The sequence below is a fragment of the Protopterus annectens genome, chromosome 1.part0 (genome assembly GCF_019279795.1).
Source record: "Protopterus annectens isolate FY-2018-M chromosome 1.part0, PAN1.0, whole genome shotgun sequence".
In the NCBI taxonomy this organism is placed as follows: domain Eukaryota; kingdom Metazoa; phylum Chordata; order Ceratodontiformes; family Protopteridae; genus Protopterus; species Protopterus annectens.
The window spans coordinates 1,630,290,073-1,630,315,076 of record NC_056725.1 but is presented as its reverse complement, the minus strand read 5'-3'; positions in this window follow the sequence as shown (position 1 = coordinate 1,630,315,076).

Sequence of the window (25,004 nt, the reverse complement as noted above, 5' to 3'; positions counted from 1 at the left end):
GAAAAGTGAGTTTTCCATTCCAAGCCTCAGTCATGTTAACAGAAATAAGGTTATGTTAGCTAAGGTTTACTATAACTGTCAAACCAAGGGTGTGGTTTATTGGTTTATTGCTCCCTATGTTATGCCTACTATCAGGAGCGGCCTTAGGTCAACTGGTGCCCTAGGCAAAAGTGCTCCACTGCGCCCCCACCACACTACCCGGTGCCCCCATCCTGGTCTACCTACACCAAATAAGTACTGGAAAAGCGCCCCTACGAGAGTGGCGCTCTAGGCGGCCGCCTAATTGGCCTATGCCTAAGGCCGGCTATGCCTACTATATAGGTAAAATTGGAAGAAGTCTGAAAAATAGGATCTACGAACACATCCATGATATCCGCAAGAAAAAGGAAACTAATGCCTTATACAGACATGCTGTGTTATGTAAAAATGCACAGTTTAGATTTTGGGTTATTGAGCAAGTGAAACCTTCTGAATGGGGGGGTGGGGTGGGGTGGGAGACCTGGTTAAAGCTTTGGGAGGTAATACGAAACAAAAATGAACAACTCCAGCTGAAGAGTCCTTGGCTAGAATTAAGTAAAATAATTGTAGATATGACAAAACTTTGGACTCACCACGTTGAATAATTTAAATTAAACAAACTTTTTATTGAGAACGGTAAGCGCTTTCGCGTATTTTAAAATACGCTTCCTCAGACCATAACACCAAGATGGAACCATATGCTTATATACAGTCAAATGCACCATCATTAAGCCAATTAAATAATCAAGTAATTAAATAATTGATTAACTATTTAAGAAACCAGAATACTTTAAAGTTTCTTCAGGCAGCAGAATAAAAATTCCTGACTTGTATACATTAAATAGATTCGTTCATTTTAACCAGTATCCTGAATACTCAAAAATAAATGAAATTCCTAGAATATATTAACTATCTATTAAGCATTAAATACAACTTATATTATAAAACAATAAAATACATTTTGTATTGTTTATATATAAAAATTGTGTAGTAATTAATATAAACTAGAATCGTGGTCAGGATGGAGCATAATGTGCCTCACCAAAGCATTCAACTCATTTTTATTTTTAATATCATACAAGTGGTTGTAAATCCTGTTTTTCAGTTTTCTCTTAGTAAGACCTATATAAAAAACAGGACAACACACACATGTAGCTAGATATATCAGGCCTGATGTCTCACAAGAGGCCTGAAATCTAGGGTTAAATGAAAAAGTAAGCACAGGATGTATGAAGACTTGTTCCTTTGTAATATACTTGCAATAACTGCAATGGTTACATGAAAAAGTACCAAACCCTTTGCCAATTGGTACTTTAGTCACTTGCTCAGTTACTAGATTGTCACACAAAAGTCTCTTCAGGTTTTTGTTATTTCTGTATGTAAAGAGGGGAGATTCACCCACTAAATGTAATGTCTGTATATCAGTTGTCAAAACTCTCCAGTTATTAATGATAATCTTTCTAATATTAGAGCTGTCATTGGTGTAGGTGGTTACAAACCGTAATCTTTCTGTTGTTCTCCTTGAATATTTCTGAATAGAAGCGCCTACATATGGCTTATGTTTAACCTCCCTTTTGGATGTCAGTGTCTCCCCCAGAACCTGTGCTCTAATGTATTTTATTAAATTAATATCATAGCCCCTATCTATAAAAATCTTCTCCATCTTGTCAGCTTCTGATATCAAATCCTTATTATCTCTACATAGTTTTAATATTCTAGTAAACTGACTCTTTACGATGCCACCAAAAACATGGCGAGGATGCATGCTGTCAAATTGTAGAATGGTATTTTTCCAGCATGTTTTTCTGTGCAAAGTAGATATCAGTTTACCTCCTCTAATGTCTAAGCTGACATCTAGAAAATTCACTGAATCATAGGATGTTTCTGCAGTGAATCTAAGAAAACTAGTTGTTGTCTCCAAGTATTCTTTAAAAAGGTTAAATTCTTCTGAGGTTCCATCCCATACAACTAAAATATCATCCACAAAACGCCTGTATACCAGGACTTTGTTGTACCATTGGTGGGTAAAGACAAACTCCCTTTCCCATTGATACATTACTAAATTGGCGTATGTATTAGCACAGGGGGTGCCCATGGCTACACCTGATTCCTGTAAAAATAGGCACCCCCCAAAAGAAAAAACATTATTACATAATACCAATTCAAGTAGTTGGCATATAAGTATTTCTTTATTCCTATCAATGGATGGGAAAACTTGTAACAGTTCCCTTATTGACTGTACGCCTTTGTCGTTTGGTATTGATGTGAACAGACTTTGAACATCCATCGTAACCAACAGATTAACTCACTCGATATCCATTGAGTCTAAAGATTCCAAAAGTTGATAGGTATCTTTTAGAATACTAGGAATTTCATTGACCAAAGGTTTCAACATATCTTCCAAGTAAATGAAGATGTTTTCAGTGGCCCATTTTTCCCCAGACACTATTGGTCGTAGTGGAGGCGGAAAAATGGCTTTATGCATCTTTGTAAAGCCTTTAATAATTGGTATGTGTGGATGCTCATTATAGAAAAAAATCATACAGATCTTTAGAGATCTGGCGACACATGAGTAAGTCATATAATGAATCATGAATAATACCAATAATTTTCATTAACTTCCCATGATCTATTTTTAAATAAGTAGTATCGTCATTCAACATGTCAAGCATAAGAGAAACATAATTTTCAGTGTCAAATAACACCATTCCACCACCCTTGTCTGCAGGTCTCACTACAAGGGAAGAATCATTAATAAAATTGATAGCTTCTCTTCTCTAGACAGATTGAAATATAAACATTTTCTATTACCATTGTAAAAATAGTTATAAAAGTCACGTTCACACATTTTGATGAAACTATCAATATGTCCTGGTATTTGCGGAGAAAAAGTACTTTTCTTCTTATGAGAAGGAAGCTCTGAAGTGTTATGTTGTTCAATTTCAGTTGTTCTGACTTTGAAATATAGTTTGAGTGCTATGGCTCTCCCAAACATACGTAAGTCAGTTAATAAATCTGATAAAACACTTCCCTGAGAAGGGACAAATGAAAGCCCCTTGTTCAACAATCCCATATCGTGAGGTGTAAGGACATACCTGGATAAATTAAAGAAAAGCTGCCTTACTGTCTCTGTCTTCTCCTCTGATGCGCAGTGCTCTCCCCCGAGTATTTGCATTTCTTTCTTTCCCAGCTGTCCGACCGGTCTCACGAAAAAGCAGTCTTTTTTATGGGAAGCGGTAAAAAATGTAGATTGTCAGTAACAGCATGTTTACGTATCGCTCCTAAACTTCTTTGTGCCCCCATGTTACGGTTTGCTTCTTGATTAGGCAACGGTGTGGAAGTTGCTGTTACACAGTCTGCTGCTACTGGTAATTCTGGTGGGGTAATAAAAGCTTCATCTGAGACATCATCAGTGCGGGCAACTGCTGGAACTGAAGACGAAGAGCCAATGGGGTCAGATGCAGTTAGCGTGTGATCAAGTGGCGCCAAGTTTCGAATAGGGTTCTCCGCTTGCGAACTGCGATCCACTCTCCTAGGCCAAATAAAGACTCCTCCTGTGGAGAAATCCCTGTAGTCGCGCTGCAATTTTCTGTGCTTTGTTTGTTGTAACTTCAAAGCATAGGTATTAACCTGACTATATAGATGTTCAAGTCTCTTTATACAAAAGTCCTCACGGAAATTGTCTCTAATTTCTTTATTCAGACTATTAACTTGAGTCAACAACTGGTTTTCTAATGGGCTGAAATAGTCTATTAAGAGTTGTACATATTTAAACCCAGCATCCAAATTTATCTCCTGCCACTTCTTCAGAAGGGCAGGATGACTGTCACCATATGTCGGCATACATAGTATTCGCATGCCTCTAGGAATTAATTTAAAGTGTAGGCATGCCTCCATATGCTTGCGTTGCCAAAGTAGGCGCTGTAATTTATACAAGTCATTTTCAAGTTGTTTTACCTTTGAATTAAAGACCTCAATAATATCAACTGTATCAGCAACAGAAGTGGATATAGGAATGTTGAAATCCAGAGCCAATAAAGGATTTGTGGAATGTCCAGTAATAGCCGTCCACTGAGTTTCACTAGAAGTAGTCCTCAGTTCCGGATTATAATCCAATTCAATAATGGAGTTTGCCATTCCGTGTGCTGGAGTAAATTCAAAAACGCAAGCAAACAATACGAAACAAAAATAAACAACTCCAGCTGAAGAGTCCTTGGTTAGAATTAAGTAAAATAATTGTAGATATGACAAAACTTCGGACTCACCACGTTGAATAATTTAAATTAAACAAACTTTTTATTGAGAACGGTAAGCGCTTTCGCGTATTTTAAAATACGCTTCCTCAGACCATAACACCAAGATGGAACCATATGCTTATATACAGTCAAATGCACCATCATTAAGCCAATTAAATAATCAAGTAATTAAGTAATTGATTAACTATTTAAGAAACCAGAATACTTTAAAGTTTCTTCAGGCAGCAGAATAAAAATTCCTGACTTGTATACATTAAATAGATTCGTTCATTTTAACCAGTATCCTGAATACTCAAAAATAAATGAAATTCCTAGAATATATTAACTACCTATTAAGCATTAAATACAACTTATATTATAAAACAATAAAATACATTTTGTATTGTTTATATATAAAAAATGTGTAGTAATTAATATATAAAAAATGTGAATATATAGGAAATGTACAAAAGAACATTCCTAATTTTAATATATTAGACTTTGTTTAAGTACCTAATTTAAATACGAGAGTGGCGCTCTAGGCGGCCGCCTAATTGGCCTATGCCTAAGGCCGGCTATGCCTACTATATAGGTAAAATTGGAAGAAGTCTGAAAAATAGGATCTACGAACACATCCATGATATCCGCAAGAAAAAGGAAACTAATGCCTTATACAGACATGGTGTGTTATGTAAAAATGCACAGTTTAGATTTTGGGTTATTGAGCAAGTGAAACCTTCTGAATGGGGGGGTGGGGTGGGAGACCTGGTTAAAGCTTTGGGAGGTAATATGGCAACTCCAACTTGATGCCTGCACCAGTCCAGGGTTAAATGACCACCTCTCTATTGTTCAAGCTTTAAAAATGAGAGCACTGGTGTAGGTGTAGGAACATAAATAAAATATAGTAGAACTATTAGATGCACGTTTTGTGCACTGTTTTTTCATGTTTACACTAGAACACAAAATAACAAAATATTTAAACCTGTATTCATGAGTATACATATAAGTGGTTGTTTTATGTAATATAAAAAACATGCACTTTAATTCTAAAATTCTGTGATTTTCTATGGTTACTCAAGTTAATTGTTTGGAATTAGCATCCAATGAAATGGTTGATTTTAAATTTGTACCAACCCACCATGGGTATTTAAGAACAACAATGAGTAGATTATTTATTCTGAAGAAAGTTTCACATGATGAAATGAAAAGTGCTTCACTCAAATACATTTTTATTCAATGTGTATTGTTGGGAGCTGTGTGTTTCCTGTTATCTTGGTACACTGCTGTTTTTTGGTTACTAGTGCATTTGTAAAACATGCCTTGAAGGGCTCCGAAAATACACAAAGCTGGAGCGAGGCATGACGCCTGATGGCAATGTCTGTACAGGCCGCTCTAGCGGTGCCTTCGGTAGCATGGGACAGGAGCCACACACAGATGTTAGAAATGGAAGTGAGAGTGGCCATACGGGAGGAGAACACCTTCTTCTCTGCTGATATGGACCCAGGGACAGACTCAGTGACCCTCATGACCAGGTCTCGCTGAAGTCTGATCACATGTGCCATGTAGTTCAGTGCACATACCGCAAACATAGCTGAAGCATAAACCCGCTTCCCGAAATGGTCCATGGCCCGGGACTCTCATTCCAGTGGATGGGCCGTAGAGCTCTCCTGAGTGAACTCTTTCTTGGTGGACGGCACCACCACCATGACATCAACCCAGGACCCCTTAGACCAATGTTGCTTGTCTGACAGTGCACTCAAAATCCTATCAGGGTGCTTGCGGATGGGCTCCCCTGTGTCTGGCTCCTTCCATGCCTGAGATGCAACCAAATCCACAAGTGGATCCATGGGAGGGGACACCCAGGAGGTAGAGGGTCCTGTGCTAAATGCCTCCAGAAATACTGACTCATCAGGGTTGGGTTTTTGGATAGGCCACCCCCCACAATGGCGAAGGATTTCCATGATGTCTTCAAAAGAGACATCATCCGAGGCAGACCGAGGGGAACCCTCCCCTTCCTCTAAGTCAGTGTCTTCTGTGAGGGACTCCAGCGGGGAGTCCAAGTGCCTCCTTTTAACCATATGTTTTCAAGGGAACTCCTCAAGGCAGGGTCTCTGGGGGAACTCTCTGGGGTGAATAGACAAGAGGCTGCTCCTGCAAGGCCAGGATGGCAGAATCCAGAACAGAAAGAGAGGGAGCCAGGACAGACTCCAAGGATGAAAGCATCAATGGTCTCGACAGGACTGAGAGGACCCTCTCCACCATGTCAAAAGCAGAAGGAGAATGAATCCTGAAAGCTGGAATCAAGACTGGGTCCGTAACTCTCTGCATCAATGGGGGAGCTGGACCTGAGCCTCCAGGTGCCGTGACTCGGAGTGGAAGGGCCAACTCTGAAAGTCTGGAAGCCAACACCATCCCCTTGGTTCTAGCACCAAGGCTATGGCTCCGAGAGCTGGATGGCTCCGAGCTAGTTGGCGCCAAACCACTCAGGGGGAATGGACGGCATCAAGGTATCAGGTACCATCAGTGCCAACCCTTCAACAGTGAGGGGCCTCAGACCCAAGGACTCTGAAGTTGGGAGTCAGATCAGGGAAGGAGTAGTGGGCATAAAGGTGGTCTGCATGCTCCAGCCCCGGAGGGGGAGGGGGCAGGCAAGACTCTCATCTGGATCTGGGTCCAGATGAATTTCTGCATTATCCTGTCCACCTCGGCTTCAGAGAGGCTGTGAGTGGACCGGGAGAAGGAAGTAGTAGAAACTGACCTGGAGGGTCACCGGGGAGAGGATGCTAAAGGGGATTGGCCCTAAGAAGCCTCCGTTTCCAATGAAAATCAGGGTGAATGCAGCCAAGGGGAGCCCAGGCTGTAAGCTGGACAAGACTTAGCCGAAGGCTCAGCCGAGGAACAGCAGCCAGGGGACCGCTTCCTTGGCCTATCCTGGTCTTTGTGTTTGTGCTTCTCTCGGTCCTCGGCCCTTTTAGCAGGAGCTTGAGTCAAGAGGCTGGGGCAGAGGAAGCAGCAGCAGAAGTAGAAGTTGAATCAGGGGCCGCCGAGGAAGGTGGTGGAAGGAGACCCCCAAGGATCAACTTGTTCATCCTGTTGATCAATGCGCGGGGATTGAATCCCACACAGATCGATTAGGAGATGTCCAGGTGGGGGACCCCTAGACAAACCATGCACAGAGTGTGGCCTTCAGAAGGGGGAAGTTTCTGGCCACACCCTGTGCATTTCTGAAACCCTGGCTTGGGGGTCTCTGCCATGCTGTCGGAAAGCACACACACACACACACACACACACACACACACACACACACACACACACACACACACACACACACTACTAAGTTAAGAGAATAAAGGAAAAAAGGAAAAAGAGAGGGGTCTCTTTTTTTTTTAAAGGGTTTAGAAGACTTGACACCTGAGCGCAAGGGTAGAGATAAAACTAAAAGTAAAAGGTGTCCAAAAAAGCCACAGAAAGTTGACAAGAAATACAAAAAATTTTAATAAATCACTTACCAGGAACCTGGAGCAATGGACCACAATGCTAGCTAGACGAGTGGCAAAAAAAATCTGAGGAGAGGAGGGAGACAGGGGTATTATGGGTAAGGGAGGAGCTTGGAGCTCAGATCCGATGATGAAACATGCGGCCAAGTTGGAATCGTACCAGATCCGTATATCCCACAGGTTAAAGACAAATAAAAACAACAACTTCAGATCAAAAGTTAAACTCTCAAAACACATACTATTTCCCAGGGCAATTAAACACTTGCCCAAAACTACACAGTACACCCCTAACTATATATACCCACTCCAGGATTGCATTACAGTGGGAAAAAGGGCATATTTCCCCACAATGGGCAAGTGTTTACTTGCCCTGTGAAAAATTACATTTTGGGATTTTAACTTTCGATATTTTTGTCTTGCAAGAATAATGTTCGGGATTTTGGTCTTTTGGGATTTGAAAGGGGATCCGTGAAAAAGATGGTCACAGTCTAGCCCCTAACAGGTTTCATTCTCTCCAATGTCATAGCCAACTTACAATATGCCATCTTTCACCACAAAGAAGATACTTCCAGTATGTTCATAATTAGACAAGTGAACATGTCAACCTCCACTTTAGGTCCATAAGCAGCTGCAACAATTAGTTCAGATACTTTCAGTCCTAATTAGCTAAGACCAGAAAATCAGGAAGTTTCCTCTACCAGGAGCAATACATTATACTGATGTAGTGTTCTCACCAAGCTTTTCACCAATACATTTTATTTATGTCTGATTATTTTGGTAGTGCACTGCTTACACTGGACCAGTTTCGGGCACAGCTTTGATGAACACAATCACTATGGCATAGATGGCTAAGAAAAGATTTACAAAAACTACATGCTTTAGTATATCACAATTCATTCACACATGCACTAAAGAATGATGAAGAGCTATAATATCCACAACTTTTGCCTCTGTGAAGTATAAACATACCATTAACCTCCTCTATGCATCCAATTAACTCATTAACACCTATGTGGTGTGGTGTGGAATGTTACACTTCTACAGCCTACACACATCTTGCATGCACCAACACTTTCTAAAAAATAAACTTAAAAAGCATAAGAGAAACAAATGTAAATATTTTGTGAACAACAAAAAGCTACTAAAACTGCACAAATAGCAATGTTCATAGGTTCATAGGTTGATACAAGGCTATCTGCCCTTGGGCATTTATAAGCCCAGCCTGAGTGTGTTTGGCTTTCACCACCCTTTTAGATTAGTTGACTGTGCCTCTGTATAGTAGGTCAGAGAAGATAGCCCTTTTAAGGTTAGTTTACTGTGCCTCTGTCTAGTAGGGACACAGAAGAGATCCCAGGGGTAAACCTACGATCTCCCATCCACTCGTCAAGATTTCTCTTGAAGAGGGTCATTGAGGGGCTCTGCCTAACATTGACTGGGATTTTGTTCCAGAGTGAGGGGAGCCTCTGGGATATGAATCTGTCCCTCCTGCATTTCCTATTTATTTCTGTGCTGAGCTTTAAGTCCCTGGAGCGTGTGGCTCTAAGGGATTTGGATTTCCTGAGGTGGAGCATGTCCATTAATTCTGGTTTGGACATGGCTTTATACGTCAGGCACAGATCACCTCTGAGTAGGCGGTAAGCAACTGAGTAGAGCTGGAGTTTCTTTAGCCTAACTGCGTAGGGCATCTGTTTGAGTCCCTTGATCCTCTTGGTGAGGTACTTTTGGGGTCTTTCCAGTTGCTGCAGGTGTCGGGTAAGGTACATCCCAAATGGGGCATTGTATTCAATTATAGGCCTGATGAGTGATGAGTAGAGGGGCACAATGACCTCTCTTGATCTAGATGTGAACCCTTTCGTGATAAGGTGGGCTATATAGAAGGTCTTTCTAACCACTTTGGCAACGTGATTGTCAAAGGAGAGATTGCCATCTACTTGGGTCCCCAAATCCCTAATTACTTCTTCCGTACTTAATGGATTACCACCTATGTGGTAATTTGTGGGCACTTTGTTTTTCCCAAAGGTGATGGCTATGCACGTTTTGGCATTTAGCTTTAGGCCATGGCTCTGGCACCAGTTATCCGTCTCTGTGAGACCCTTTTGGAGTATGCGTGTGTCAGTCGGCGAGTTGATTATGGCACCCAGCTTGCAGTCATCTGCGAACTTGGTCAGCCATAGTCCTCCCGTGTTAGCCTGTACCTCAGAGAAATATATACCGAACAAGAGAGGTCCATGACTGAGCCTTGTGGGATGCCACTTGTAACTGGTTTAGAGTCTGACATGGCACCTGCAATTCTGACCATGTGGGTTCTATCCCTGAGCCAGCTTGCACCCCATCTTGTGACATAGGGGTTGATATTTAAGCTGGTGAGCTTATTTATGATGCCCGAGTGGGGTATTGTATCAAAGGCTTTTGCGAGGTCCAGGTAGGCTGTGTGGACTACCTTCCCTTCATCTATGGCCTTGGTGACTGTTTTAAAGAAGTCGACCAGGTTCAAGAGGCAAGATCTGCCCTTAACAAAGCCGAATTGGGTAGGATCCAGTGTTTGGAGGTTCCCAATGTCTTTGTTTATGAGTTCCATGATGATATGCTCCATAGCTTTGCAGACCAGGCTAGTCAGGCTTATAGGGCGATAGTTTCCGGGGTCCGTTGTGGCACTACCTTTGTGGAGTGGGACCACTGTTGCTGTATGCCATTCCTTGGGTACATATCCTGTAGTAAGGCTGAGATTGAACGGTGACTTTATGTGAGGATTCAGTTCTTCTTGGAGCTTGTGTAAGACGCACCCTGGGACACCATCTGGTCCCATTGATGCTGTGTTTTTTGCCTTGGAGAGGGCAGCTCTCACCTATGCATCTGTGATGCCAGGGAGGCTACACTCTATTGGGATAGACATTTGCTCTTTTGGGGGGGGAAGGGGGGGAGAAGTTTGCACTGAACCTGTCTGCCAGGATGTTGGCAATGTCTGTGGGTTCAGTGTATTTTTTTGTCATTTTGCACTAACTCAGAGCATAACTGGGAGTTGCCACCCATAACTAAAGAAGGCCTTGTGATTATCTTTAGCGTCTTGTGCAATTTTTCTTTCAAAGCTGGCCTTAGATGGTTTTATGAAGATTATCAATAACAAAATATTCTTTACAGTGAAAACAGGAGCATTTATAGTCTTTGCCATAAATACTGTAAGATATGATAATGCACACAAAATGAAAGTTATGTACTCACCATAAAGCTAAATCCATGTTGTCTGACTTTCGTCTGGTTCAACAATGGGTTGTCGGATCTGACCTTGGCACCGATTCTGAAGCTCTTCAGTTCCAGGGCTTTGACTCCTCCCCTAAACATAATTCCCTGAACTCCACACCTCAGTAAGTCAGATCAAGTTTGCCCCCCTTTAAATATTATACCCATATTTTATTTATTTATTTATTTCAGTTTGATGACCGGGGAAGTCCACTGGGCCAAGAAGAGTCCATTTTCACTGGAGGCCCAGGGAGAAAAGCTCCATTTAGCAATAACAAACATGCATATCAAGCATAGTATATAACATGCTGAGAATACAATTTACAAAAGAAAAGACAGCATATTTTGTTAATGAGGATTTACCCTTTCAAGTATTATGTGTTATTAGCTGATAAGTCACTTAGTTAAATAAGCCACACCCAAAAAATTAGGTCAGGACGCTATAAGGAGATGTGGGTGTGAAATTGAGTTTACAAAAAGGCAATATAGACTGACAAGGGATACAGTCATCACACAATAGAATCAACTTCATTCATAATGCAACACCACTCTAAAAATGTAATGACTTATATGACTTATTACATCAGTGGAACTTCTAATCAAGCATGTGGCACTGAAACTAATAGGAAGAGTTGGTGGGAAGATAACCTCACTGCGAGGACAAGGATGAATCGGGCATCTTTTGTTAGAGTGACTATTTCACTTTATTAACAAAATTCAATACACTGATGAAACTAAGATTCCTGTCTTGTTTTGTTTCATTAATGTAACAATTACAGATTGCTGCTTTTCTTTGTTAAAAGCCTCATCTCTTACTCCTTTAGCTAATCTTCATTTCTATAATTTTTGTTTATAATTTACCCCTTACCCTTTCCCATCTGGTGGATTACATCTCCATCACCCATTCCAGCAGCTTATTTCATAAGTTTACAACTCTCTGTTTAAAAAAATCTTCTCATGTATCTAGTTCTTACAATCTTCTACCTGTGTCACTTCTTCTCCTCTGCCCTTCCTGTTCAGGATGACACCATTCCATCTCCCTGACATGATGCTGTGCACCAGTATTGTGAACTACTATCTCTTCTGATTTCAACTGAGATGAACTCCAGCCTCTGGTTTTATACACACACACACGTGTGTGTGTGTGTGTGTGTGTGTGTGTGTGTGTGTGTGTGTGTGTCTGTGTGTGTGTGTGTGTGTGTGTGTGTGTGTGTGTGTGTGTGTGTGTGTGTGTGTGTGTGTGTGTGTGTATATATGTGTGTATGTATATATATATATATATATATATATATAAATAGATAGATATAGATAAAGATATATCCTCCCTTCATCCCATGGATCTTTCACGTTTTTTCTCTGGATTCCTTCCAGCCGCATGAGGTCCTTTTTCTCGGCAGGCCTCCCAACGAACTGCACAGTGTTCAAGGTTCAGTATGACCAGGTCCTGTAGAGCAGTATCATTGCATCTTTGATCCTGGAGTTAACCCGGCTTTTGGATATAGCCCAGTATTCTGTTTGCTGATGACACTGACCTATCACTCCCAAAAATGAGAAAGAGACATCATTCAATGTTTTCAAATGTTTCCTTAGTAAAGCCCTCTCAGCTAAATTATATAGTAAAACTATGCACTGTGGGCTAAGCAGATGCTTCACAAAATACAGAAAATTATACCTCCCACAAAAGGTAGCAGACGCTGCAGTACATCTGATAGAATGTATTCTGACAGATCCCTGTAACATCTTGTTTGCATAGTCATAACAGAATTTAGTACAGCTAGTTATGAGCTGTCAAACAGCTTCATCCTGTTGTCCAGGATTTGAATCCTGTAGTGTCCAATGCCAACTATGTGACTCTGCACAAGTACCTTGATAGTGCTCTACAATTGTCCCTGCAAAGAGATGTGTTTCACTCTGTAGTCCAGCAATGGAGCCCCACTGACCCAATTTGCTTACTGCATTACTCTGAGCATGTCACTTAAAAACGTAGTGCTCCTCAGTTACTCATGAAAACAGGCTTTTACCTAGTGAGTTTACATGTTTAACAATTAATAAAGTAAAGCAAAATAAGTTTAAGGAATAAGATTCCAGAATTTCAGGTATGGATGTCTTCTCGCAAACAAGGCATCTTAATACTTATTGAAATCTTTTTTTTTTTTTTTTGCACTACCTACTAACCACCAGTCTCCACTCAGCCAACTGGCTTATTTGTTTCCTTTCACCATAGTGACAGGTAGCAGAGAGAAGCCATCATTAAGGCACCCATTACTGTTTTTTGTTGTTGAGTCCCTAACTCTCTGTTCATGCCTAATGAGTGTTTTTCAGGAGGGCATGCAACAGACATAAATGCAGGACTGTCACTTACTTCTGTGACAGACTTACTCCCGCAAATGACCACATCTCCTAGGATGAGCACATCATGCATATTTTTTGGTCTCTCTGCTGAGGAAATCAGTGCTTTTTGTAATAAGCAACCTCCTCCCCCCAGCGAGGCAAGCAGGCAAAGCCCATTAATTCCTCCTCCTCCTCCCTCTCCAGTTCCAGAAGGCACATGAGCTGCTAATCAAGCCTGGGCTGCCTGGGCTACAATCAGGGCTTTACCCCTTTATTTCAACAGAACTAGAAGTAATTTTTAAAATATGACAAAAAGCCTTATTATTTCAGTTAAATTTGTATGACATACTGTCGTGTATAACAAAAAGTTCAAGAATATGTAAAGGGGGGGTGAAACAGTAGTCTTAGAAAGGGTTTGTATGATCTCTGTCCTTGACAATGCACCAACTGAGCTTCCAGGTACAAAGATTCCTCACAAATCTCTCACAGTGGGAAAAAACACATTTCTAAAAGTTTACTGTGCACGCCTCCAACCTAGATAGGCTATTTCACTGAAAAAATTACTTGTTGACTCACAACCTATATTAAGGATTAATTTACAACACTGGACTAGAAAGCTTCAATCATTTTCTACAACCATTATGACAATGTCAATAAATGATAAGGTACTTAAGTACTTCAAGGAAGTCTTTGTTGCATGTTAAATCACTGTCCCCCTACATAATAGCTATGTATTAAATCTACTGACTCTAAAGCTGGAATGACAATTCCTATTATGGCAGTTAAGGTAGAACAGACAGAGACAGAAAATGACAGAGAAAGCCTTGTGGTGCTTCTAGATATGTAGTTCACTAACTGATCTGTACCCCAACAAAAACATAGGTACAGATGACAGTCTATTACAAGGGATAAGGAAAATGCTATAGTTAATTGATCCCCAGACTTGTACTCTCACAAACACCAAAAGTGTTTAAAAACTATGTGGTGGTTCTTTGCAGAATAGCACATACATTTATATAAGTAGTTGTAAATAGAACTGTTGCTTTAAAACATGATGTAAATAGTTGTAAACAGAACTGTTGCATTAAGAAGGGAGACACCTCTTTGCATTAGGCAGAGACAATTCCTACATAGATAAGTTAGTACAGCTTAAACTATCATAAGTGGTGTATAAAAGAGACAAAGAGATGCAGCTAAACCTGAGAAGCTGGCTTCTTAAGAAAGGGGAGATGATTACCTGGAACATTGGTTCTGCATGTAATACTGCAGTAAGGAAGAATCTCTGTGGACTTCTCTGAAGCGACTTGGAAATCCTCCTGTGAAGGAATCCTTAGGGAGGAGACTCTACAGGAGAGCAACTGTATGCTATGGACTCTGTCTGATTCCTGCTTCTTGTCAGTGAAAGAAAGAATTAATGGACTGTTTTGGAAGTAACTGTTCTTCTGTTTGTGGGTGGTCTGGGACGTCTGAGGAAATAAGATACTCCGTGTACTTGCTCCTTTTGTCCAGAAAGTTATTTTAGTGCATGTGGTGGTGTATAAAAGAATGTGCCACTGCCTTTTGTTATATCATGAAATACAACTGCACATTTTTGATAATCATTGGAGTTTTGATGCACCTTTCATGCCAAACATCTTGACCTTTCCTTTCACTGCCTACACGGTCAAACTGTTTAAGCACATATACTCCACCTGAAGAGAAAAAAAATAATGTGCTGCTGCTAACTGACCACTATTGTGTGTGTGTGTGTGTGTGTGTGTGTGTGTGTGTGTGTGTGTGTGTGTGCGCGCGCGCACTATGTTGCTGTTGAGCAGACTGTACCTATATCATACTTGCCTCAACACTAAGATGATTATAGTTGAACAACTACCGCAAACCACAACCACTGTTCTGAGAGTACAGTGTCATTGCCAGAACTATGTAAAAATACCTTTTTATTTTTATTTATTTTATTTTACATTTGTTAACCGGGATGATCCGACTGGACACAGGTCCATTTTCAGCAGAGACCCGGGGAAAAAAGCTCCTTATACCTCCTTACACTTCCTTCTTCACTTACTTCCTTACTTCTACCAAATTTTCTTCCTTGACTTTATCTTTACATGTACCATAAGCCTGTTTTCCCTCACTTCATATTGCAATTCCTGTTTGTATTAGACTAATTTACCTTTAATTTCTCTACAAACTGTCTAAAATTTCTCGAAATATTAAAGGATTGTCATATAACTTGTATCAATTCTTAACCAGTGTTTTTATATTATGTCTAATTTATTATAATTATTTAAACTGCAGATATTTTTGTTTTATTTTTGAAGATTGTAAAATTATTGTTCTTAAAATGTTTTGTAATAATATGGAGCTTTTCTCCCCAGGCCTCCACTAAATGGGCTTCTACCCAGTCAGACTTTCCTGGTAATCAAATGTCAATAAATAAATAAGTACATGAATGTGAAAATACTGTTCCACCAATAAAAAGTAAACCATGGTGGAAAACCATTATGCTTTGCTAGTCTTTGAGCTGTATACCCACTAGGGTTGGAACCACAGTGGCTTGGTTGGAATCCTCTTATCTCATCTTAATGGGGAGCCTTTAAAAACCTTCATGAACATGGAAAGAACTGATTATTGGGCCTATTAAAAATAAAGAAGCCACTATCAGCTCAGACTGGTGCTACATCTAATACACAAGCCCAGCAGTTACATAGCTGGGCATTATTTAGTTATGTGATATAAAACATACTTAAATTGTTTCTAGATTCTGAGGGTAAGCATACAAAAAGTAAATTTATATAAATGTTAGGCACTTATAGATTTAAAGAGGCTTTGCTTGCTTCTTTACGAAAGTGCTTGTTCCAAAGTGACTATAAGGATGCTGAATAGATTACTATGGAAGGAAAAAGTGTTTAAAACTTAGCAGTTTAAACAGTATCCAATTATTCAACAAGAAATGCAAACGTATTTAGTATAGCACTTCATGTTGCTGTAATTATTTTTGTATTTTTTTAATTTGCAAACCAAATACAACTCTGATGCATGTGGACCATTTTCTGGTTCAACCAAAGGAGTACAATAAAGACAAAAAGCACAATGTAAGCAGAAAAAGAAACATTAAAAAAGCATGATATGAAAATAGTCAAAGATTTTCCCCAATTTAATTGTGTACGAGTAAAGGGAAAAGGGTACTCCTACATTATCCATATGGGTAGAGGAAACAGCAAGTGAATAACCCCACACATACACCTTTATGTAACTGTGAAAAAGTATGTGGGGGGAGCAAACAGCAGACACATTCATAAGAATATAGCAGTCTAACAAAGATAGAGGATTAGTGTTACAAAGCCACAAAGGTACAACAATTTGGCTAAGACTACAGAGGAAAGAAGAACCTGTTGATTTAACAAGATATGCCAGCACCTACTTAAGGCAGAACAACTTGCAGGTGACACAGCCAGTAGAAGGAGGGGAGCTGCATAGTAAAATACTGCATGCTGAATGCAATGTAAGGCAGGGAGTAAAACTGAATAACAGAACTAAAGAGAAGCAATCATTCACTGGAAGTGTGTATTCAAAAGAAATGAGCAAAGTATAGAAAATGCACAATCTGAACAGAATTCCAAACATTCTGTCAAGTTAAAACAGAAACGTGCTGAGGAAGAGAAACATATCAATAAGAACAATTTCACTAGTATAAAAGAGGAAGAAAAAAGAAGTTATGTACTCACCATAATGTTCCATCTGAGTAGGTAAACTTCATTTGTCAGCAACCTGTGGGTATCGGATCCATATCGGATCCGAGCCGGCAGCTTTAAACAGCTAAGATCCAAGCTCCAAGCTCCTCCCCTTACCCATAATCCCCTGCCATCCCTCTCTGACCTCAGATCGAGTTTGCTGTAGTAACACAGAACATTACAAAACAAGGATCACCTGCACATCCTAACCTGATGTTATCTGGAGAAAAGGACAAGGAATCCTTCTAGGACGCACTATAGGTTAGGGGGATGGAGGGGGGGTTGGTTGCTGACAAATTAAGTTTACCTACTCAGATGGAACGTTATGGTGAGTACATAACTTCTTTATCTGAAGTAGTTAACTTCATTTGTTCATCAACCTGTGGGACAGAGTCCCCAGCTACCCAAACTTGGGAGGTACTCATGGAAGGATATTACGGAGCACTGCAGAGCCGAAGGATGCTCTCCTTCTGGAAATTATATCGAACTTGTAATGGTTAATGAAAGTATGGGACGAAGCCCAAGTGGCTGCTGAACAAATGTCATCCAAGGACACTCTGGAGCAAAAGGCAGCAGAAGTAGAAATCGATCGGGTAGAATGAGCTGGACTTCTTCAGATTCGGGTCGGCCAGAACTCTTATATGCCAGAAGTATGCATTGGGAAATCCATCCGGACAATGTAACTTTTGATACTGGCTTGCCCAAAGATGATTTAGCAAAGGATACAAAGAGTTGCTCAGATTTCCTATTTTCAGCGGTCCTGTGCAAGTAGAATCTCAATTGCCTGTGTACGTCCAGAGAATGTAGTTTGTATTCATCCGTTTTGATAATTTGGAAAGAAAACTGGTAAATGAATAGATTGATTGATATTCGGCTCAGAAGCAACTTTGGGTAGAAAGGAGGGATTGGTCCTGAGGGAAACTCTATCTTTATGGAAGACCAAGTAAGGAGGTTTGGCGCAGAGGGCTTGAAGCTCCAAAACCCTTCTAGCCTAAGTGATAGCGATGAGAAAGGCCGTCTTCCAAGATAAATATTTTAGATCCACCGAAGCTGCAGGTTCAAACGGAGGGGCCGTCAGAGACTGGAGAACAAGGGTTAAATCCCATGAAGGGACTGCGTCTTTAACCATTGGCCTTAAGAGGAAAGTGCCTTTTAAGAAAGTCTTACATAATTTGGAAGAGGCTAAGGAACCGAGATCACTTCCCACATGATAATGGGAAATAGCGGCTAATTGGACTTTGACCGTAGAAGAGCTAGCACCTTGGTCGAATAAAGTTGGCAAAAATTCTAACACTGCTGGTATCGGAGCTGTAAAAGGATCCAATTTTCTATGCTCCGCCCAGATTGTAAAGTGTTTCCATTTGCTGTTATAAACCTTTCTCGTAGAAGGTTTATGAGCGGCTACTAAAATAGCCTTAACAGGGGACGAGATACCGGGAGTCCTAGCCACTACTGGAACTGGATCAACCAAGCTGTGAGCTTGAGGTTGTCCAGATTCAGGGTTGATAATCCTAATGGGTGACAGATCAGATCCGGGGTGGGATCTAGAATCCATGGAGGATTCACCAGATGAGACCATAGGCATGGGAACCATGTTTGACAAGGCCAGAATGGGGCTATGAGGATGACTCTGCTCCCCAACCGACGGGCTTTCTGCAAGAATTTTAGCATTAGGGGAAGAGGGAGATAAGCATAAAGTAGACCGGATGGCCAAACATGCACCAGAGCATCTCTGGGGGATTCCTCTGATGGGGGAATTAGAGCAAAGTAGTCGCTGCACTTTGTGTTCGAAGAAGACGTGAAGAGATTTCAGCAAGGTTGACCCCACTTGAGGAAGATTTGCTTCGCTATTCTGGGGTTCAGAGACCACTCGTACGGTGAGAGGATGTTTAGACGTAGCCTGTCTGCCAAAATGTTTGACCGACCTGGAATGTGCGTCGCTATGAGAAAGCGGTTGGTGGAGATCGCCCATTCCCAAACTCTCATGGCCTCTCAACAAAGTGGGTAGGATCTGGTTCCCCCTGTTTGTTGATATACCAGACCACTGACATGTTGTCTGTCTGAATTGCAACTGTCCCTAGGGGAAGAAGGGCCTGGAGTGCTTGCAACGTCAAAAGCACCGCTGTCATCTCTAGGACATTGATATGCAACAAGGTTTCTGAATGGGTCCACGTGCCTTGGACGGTTCTGCCCATACAGTGCTCCCCCACCCTAGGCGAGAAGCATCCGTGGTCACAGTGGCTAGAGGAGGGGACATAGAAAAGGGACGCCCTTTCTGGAGGTCCGGGGACTGGAACCACCAGAGCAGGGATTTCCTGCAAATCCTGCTGAGACAAATGGGAGAATTCAGTGGATGTTGCAGGATAAACCATTGAACCTGCAGGGTCCACTGAAATATCCTCATGTTCAAGCGCGCTAAAGGTAGCAGATTGATTGTTGCCGCCATGGAACCTAGAGCCCTCAGAACCAATTCTGCTGGAGGAGCCAAGGATTGTAGAAGGGCCAGTACGTGGAGCTTCAGAGTTCGAAGCTGGTCCAGAGTTAAGAAGACTCTCAATAGGTTTGTGTCTAACCTGGCTCCTATGAAGTCCAAGATCTGTTTTGGTTGAAGGGAAGATTTCTTGAGGTTGATTGTGATTCCCAGCCGGGAGGCCAAGTGAAGGAAGTAATTTCTGGCTGAACATAGTAGATACCTGGTGGGCGTGGTCAGGAGCCAGTCATCCAGGTACGGGAAGACCTGTATCCTCTAGAGTCTCAGGTGGGCCGCTACAACTTCCAAAACTTTGGTGAACACCCTGGGGGCTGTGGTGAGACCAAAGGGAAGGGCCCTGAACTGGTAGTGGCTGACTCCTAGCCGGAAGCGGAGAAACCTTCTGGATCGTCTGTCCATCAAAATGTGGTAGTACGCATCCTTGAGGTCTATCGAGCACATCCAGTCATTCTCCTGTAAGAGTGGGAGAATGGATTGAATGGTGACCATCCGGAACTTTTCTTTGGCCACTGACAGGTTCGGAAAGGACAGGTCGAGGATTGGTCTTAGGTTCCCCATCTTTTTTGGCACCAGAAAGAACCTGGAGTAAAAGCCCGATCTAGATTGGTCTCGGGGGACGTGCTGGATCGCTCTTTTTTCTAGCAGCTGGCTTATTTCTGCAGCTGCTGCCTCCCTTTGATTGGGTGGGACATCGGGGAGGCTCTGGGGTCTGGGAGGGGGATACAGAAAGAGAATTTTGTAACCTCTGGATATGATTCGAAGCACCCAGCGATCTATTGCGATGGACTCCCAAACTGCTAGGTGCCTCGATAAGTGCCCCCTGACTGCCTCCAGAGTGGAACAGTCGGGCAACCCTTCAGGGCTGCTGCGCGGGCCGATCCAAAAAGGGTTCTCTCGACCCAAAATTCTGGGCCGGCATCCACCCTGTCCTCCTCTGCCTCTGAAGGACAAGGGGTCCGGAGCAAAATGGGACTGTTGAGACTTCCGGAACCACATCTTCTTTTGACCCCTTTGGTTCCTGGAGAAGGACCTCTGGGGAGCCGAGAAGTGGACTCCGATGGCAGACAACATCTTCTCATCTTTCGCGCCCTGGACCAGCGTGTCACAGATGGTCTTGCCAAATAGCGAAGAACCGTCAAATGGGACATTCGCGAAGGACGCCTTGAAGGGTTCCGCAAAATCGCAAAGGCAGAGCAGCCAAGCATGTCGCCGTAAGACTATGCCCGATCCGCTAGCTCTAGCGGCTCCTTCTGTAGCATGGGAAAGGAGCTGCATAGAAGTGTTGAAAATGGACTTAAGAGTGGCCATTCGAGCTGAGAATACCTTCTTATCCTCGGCCGACATGGACTCTGGGGGCGACCCAGCGTATTCCTTGATAAGATCCTGCTGGAGTTGTATGATGTGTGCCATATAATCCAGCGACCTTACAGAGAAGGTAGCTGAAGCGAACATTCGCTTCCCCAGGCGGTCCATCGTCCGAGACTCCTTGTTGGGATGGTGGACCGAGGAACTCTCCTGGGCTAGTTCCTTCTTAGTGGCGGCCGCCACCAACATGGCATCTACAGGAGCACCCTTGCTCCAAACTGTCCTATCAGTGGGGGGACTGAGGATTCTATCTGGTCTCTTAGGAATGGGCTCCACAGTGTCCAGTTCCCTCCATGCCCTGGTAGTGATCAGATCTACCAGGGGATTGGCGGGAGGGGACACCCAAGAGGTAGATGGGCCTGCATAAAAACACCTCCAGAAACACAGACTCATCCGAGGAAGGTTTTTGGGCAGACCACCCACCTCTAATGCGTAACATTTCCATAATGTCTCTGAAGGAGGCGTCTTTGGGGTGGTGACCTTGGGGAACCTTCCCCTTCCTCTAAATCTGTGTCCTCCGTCAAGGACTCAGGTGAGTCCAAGTGCCTCCTCTTGCACTTACGTTTGTGAGGAACCTCCTCGCGGGGGCTGTCCGAAGAGGCCTCACCAACCACATCTTGTTCCTCCAAGGGAAACATCTGGGACGTAGGCGCAGGCTGTCCCTGGGGCCGGGTGATGGAAGGTAGGCCCATCTGAGAGAGAGTGCAGGGTGGAACCATAGAAGGAGCCTGGGGCCTCGAATCCCTGGACAATACCCTCTCCACAACATCAAATGCCAAAGGAGAACTGCTCTCTCTTGGCTCCGAGAGCAGTCCCCTCAGATCCAATGTGTGGATCGGAGCCGGCGCCGAAGCAATCGGATCCGAAGGGCCAGTATGCTCCGACTGAGATGGAGCCGAAGACACACTAACACCTCCGGCTCCGAGAGCTCAGATATGAAAAGGGACCCGACAAACTCGAGGGTGCGGTCGGAGCCGAAGAACGAGGTACTATTGGTGCCGGCCCGCCCCCGGCTCCTAAGCAACTCGGATCCCAAGGCTCTGAACCCCAGAAGTGGGTCAGAGAAGGAGCAATCGGGGTGAAAAAGGGTGTCGAGCTTCCCCCGGAGGGTTGGGAGGCATGAGCACTCCCATTTGCAGCTGGGCCTGGAGGAACCTACACATCATCCGGTCCATATCTGCATTGGACAAGCTTCGGGTGGACCTAGAAGAGGCCACCGAGGCAGGCCGGGAGTGCTGCCTTGATGACCTCAAAGGCAACCGGGTCTCCTCCTCCGGCTTCGGGGAGAAACGAGGTGAATGGAGCCGGGAAGGAGAAGGCCCAGAAGCCCTGGTAGAGGCTGCTTGTTTAGCCGGCGGAGCCGAGGAGGAAGACTTGGCCCACCGCTTGTGATGCCTCTCTTTCTTCCTCTCCCACCTTGCTTCCCTCTCCTCATGGCCTAAGGTGGGAGGATGAGTCCTGGCCAGGGGAGCAGGGGTAGAAGGGGGCACTGCCGCGGCAGGTGCCACCGAGGGAGAGGAGGTCGAAGTCGAGTCCGGGGGCAGAAGTCCCACCAGAATCAACTTCGACCTCCTGTCCTTTAGGGCCCTGGGGTTGTAGGGTGCACAAATAGTGCAGCCTGAGGAGAGGTGGTCAACCCCAAGGCAGATAACACACCGAGTGTGGCCATCCGCTGGGGATAGCTTATGACCGCACTTGGTGCATTTAGAGAAAAAGGTTTTTGGGGCCTCAGACATAGTCTGACTAAAAAACACACAAGGCTCAACGCACACGCCTTCACACACACGGGGAGGAAATTAAACTAGACTAAATAAAACAATTAACAATGTTTATAACTCGAATTTTAAGTAGGGAGCAACGCACACACAGTAATTCTAACTATGGGGAAAAAAGGGTAGATAATAAGATTTTCCTCACAAAAACGATTAACTCCCACGCCTGGAACTCATTCAAAGCTGCTGATTCAACCGCGGCAAACGAGATCTGAGGTCAGAGAGGGATGGCAGGGGATTATGGGTAAGGGGGAGGAGCTTGGAGCTCGGATCTTAGCTGTTTAAAGCTGCCGGCTTGGATCTGATATGGATCCGATACCCACAGGTTGATGAACAAATAAAGTTAACTACTTCAGATCAGGCTTTGGTCAGAGTTCAAATCCTATTTCTGCTTTGAAAGACAGAAATCTAAAATAAGGGAAGACTAAGCAACAGGCATCTGTAATAAAGTAAGAGAAAAAAAGTAAAACTGTAGATAATTTTCTTCTGAGATAACAATTGCAGGGTTAAAGCAACCTAAAGAAGAAAAGGAAAAGGAGAGTGTAGCATATACTGGCAGACATGATAACAGTGAACAGAGTTCAATGATATTCCTGTTGAGATACAATACAGGAGCCCTAAACAGAAGAAAGATGATTCTATGCATCAATTTCATGAATGATAAGCAAATATGAAATGATAGACATAGCAAATGATAATAAATAACGCTGTTATAAACTGCCTGTTTTGGGAGAAGATTCAGACAGATTGTAGTGCCTTTACTGGTATGACAAGAGGTGGTGACTTCTTACTTCACAACAGGCATAATTTTAGGAAACTCCAGAGCTGGCTGCCCCCAAATCTGGACAAATTTTAGAAAGACACAAATTGAAGATGACACCCTTAGCACAGCAAAGGAAAATACAGGAATAGGGGATTTGAACAAAATATTCCCACTTCCTTCCCGTAGTGTTACTACAAAATCACTTTCTGTTTACAGGGTAAAAATGGTCAACTATTAGTGCTAAAACTGTTTACACACCTAGTGATAAAGTTGTACATAATCATGCACTAGGACACTAGGAGGATGGCCAGGAATGAACAAGATAAAAACAATGATCCTAGCAATGTTTTACTGGACAAGAATAATGAAAAAATGAGAAAGTACTGTTGTATAAATAAACTTACCATTACAGTAGATGTTTGACTAGATCACTGTTGTAGTAGCCTTAGCTGTATGAGACATGTTGGCAGAGCTTAGAAAGAAGAGAGAAGGAAAATTTGAAGGATATTTTTAGCATAGCTTGCTTTGGCTCTAGAAAAATAAGAATACAGTTTGTGTTGCTTGGTAATGTATAGAAGACTAAGATGCTGCCTCTGGAAACATTTCTAGAGTCCACTTCCTTCCAAAAGGACACAGAAGTAGCCAGAGTCATGGTTGCATGTGCTCTGAGTCTACCTGGAAAAGTCTAATTAAGGTGAGTGTAGCAAAAAGGAATGAATAGCATTAGGTAAAGATAGAGAAATTGTCTGTTTAGATCCAGGTTGTCCCTAACACTTACCCTTGTAGGAAATAAACAGTTTGTAGGAAATAAACAGCTGACAGAGTTCATGAAGGTTTTTGACCTCTAATTGTAGTATCTGAGTTGCCTGTGGACATAAAGAGTAAAAGTCTTTCTCCCTTATTTTTTGGATTTAGAAATATAACAGAGATGAATGGCCTGGCTACAAGTAAACTCTGAAACCACTTTAAGCATAAAAGAAGGGTTTGATCTATCTTTGAGAAAGCAGATATAATGCTGACTCACCATAATAGCTTGTAACTCAGATACTATCCTGACCGAAGTCAGAGCAATGAGTAAAACTGTTTTCCACAATAAGAACTTTAATCTGCCTCATGAGCAGGTTCAAAAGAACAGTATACTTTTTCAGTACAAAATAAAGAAATACAGATTCCAAGGAGGAAACACCTAGCTACTATGTAGATGGAAATGTAGAACCCCCTTTCAAAAACTGCTTCACTTAAGGTAAGCTGAAAGGAGAGGATCTAAAGGCAGTTAAGCAGAAGTGGCCAAAAGATGAATCTTGAAAAACAGCAAGAAAGGCCAGAAGATAATAATTCAAACAGTGCAGAATCATAGCAGTCAGTACCTTACAAGTATCCTGATTCTTATTCTTGCACCAAGAAGAAAAAAAGAAGTTATATCTTAACATAACGTTAATAGTGTTGTTCATCTTCTTTCATTCATCACTGATGGGTTCGGTTCCAAGCCCTTGGAAAGTCGGCCTAATGCCAAGCTCGCCCTAGCCAAAAACTCTTGAGCTAAGCTTCTACCCACAATGCACTTCTC